Genomic DNA, 1772 nt, shown 5'->3' with positions numbered 1-1772 from the left:
GGTAGTATGTACACAAGTGTACATGTGCCCAGAATGGGTGGGAGACTCAGAAAGAATCAAACTAAGGCCATCAGCCATGATGGCAAGTGCCTTTAGCTCCTGAGTGATGAGATAACTTTGGACCTTTTTGGTTTCAAGACAATGTTTTACATAGCTCAAGTTGGCCTTGAGTTTCCAATGTAGAAACGATGACGATTCTGGATCCTCCTGCCTCCACCTCCCCAGGCTAGGATTACAGGAGTGATTCACCACACTGCTTGTTCCCATGTCTGACTTGGAATAGCCTGGGCTGGTTGCCTGGAAAGATGGGGGGTTTTGCATGGCTTGCTTGGCTTACTTCCTAAAATACCACTTGGCTCCCACAGGAAGTGAGATCTTCGAGGGGATCCCAGCACTTCATGTTCAGGCTTTGGCTCGGTTATTCACGCACTAGTAGAGTGATAGTCCATAGTGTCCAGCTTCCATTGTCTCTGTTACCTCCATGAGGGTGCACAGCATGCTGTCCTGCACATCCAGCCCACACTTTGTCCCTGTCACCACCCCAGGCCAATCTCTAGTTTTGAGAAATGGCTGACAGCCAGAACCCACAGGTCAGAAGTTCCAGAATGGCATTGCCACCATATCGAAAAACTTTCATGACCAGATGGTGACCTTTTGTGTTGTTTTGCATTCCTTCCCTGAAATCTCAGGGATGGGTGGGACAGGGACATGCACATGTCCAGAAGCTTCCATCATGAGGGGGAACCTGGAAAAGTTAGAATCAGGAGGAAAATTTTAAATGTACATTATTTAATTTGAGCCCCTCCTATTCGAGCTTACTCTCAGCCCATCCCCCAGCAACCTAATCCATATTCTCTGATTCGGTCATAAAGTGTCATGGTTGATCTTCTAGAGACAAAAGAAAAGATAACAGAAAAAACTCCCTCTTCCCCTCTCTGCACTTCACTGTTAGGCTGAATGAGTAATAAGATCTGGAGGAAAAAACCCACCATCCTCCCCACTGTGGCTTTTGTTTTGAGACATATTCTCAGCTATGTAGACTGACTTCCAACTCACTCCCATAGCCCAGGATGATCTTGAACTGTGGATCCTTCCTTCTCCCTCCCCTCCTCCTCTCTCTCCTCCTCTCTCCTCTCCTCTCCTCTTCCTCCTCCTCTTCCCCCTCCTCCTTCACCTCCCAAGTATTGAATGACAAATGTGTGCTGTCGATTCAGCTTCCTTCTCTATACACTATCCCCCCAGGTGTGTTGTTTATTAGAAGCAAGGTCTCATGGACTCAGTCTGGCCTCCCCTAACTTGCTGTGCAACCAAGGATGACCTTCTTCCTGGTCCTCCGGCCTTTGCCTCCCATGAGCTGGGATCTCCAGGTGTGCCCTATCACAGGCTGATGAGCTCTCAGGTGTGCCCTTTGGCCTCTCTCGCTTCCTTCGTAGTCATGAATCAAGAGCGCTATGAATACGGGACCTTCCCCTTCTTGCTTTTTTAAAAGATCTATTTGTGTGTGTGTGTGTGTGTGTGTGTGTGCGTGTGTGTGTGTGTGTGTGTGTGTGCGCTACCAGCATGCATGTGTCCATGGATGACAAGAGTAAGGTACAGTCCCTTGAGCGGGGTTATAGGCAGAGAACCCAAAATCAGTGGTTCATAACTGTAAGCATTCTCAACCACTGAGCTATCTCTCTGGGTTCTGAGTGCTCTTCACAGACAACACACTTACATGGAAGTAGAAAGGAGTCCTGAAGCAGCAAATGCACTGGAACACTTGACAAGTCAGC

Source organism: Rattus rattus, chromosome 16 (assembly GCF_011064425.1).
Source record: "Rattus rattus isolate New Zealand chromosome 16, Rrattus_CSIRO_v1, whole genome shotgun sequence".
NCBI classification, from domain to species: Eukaryota; Metazoa; Chordata; class Mammalia; order Rodentia; family Muridae; genus Rattus; species Rattus rattus.
Note: the sequence above shows the minus strand (reverse complement) of the source record.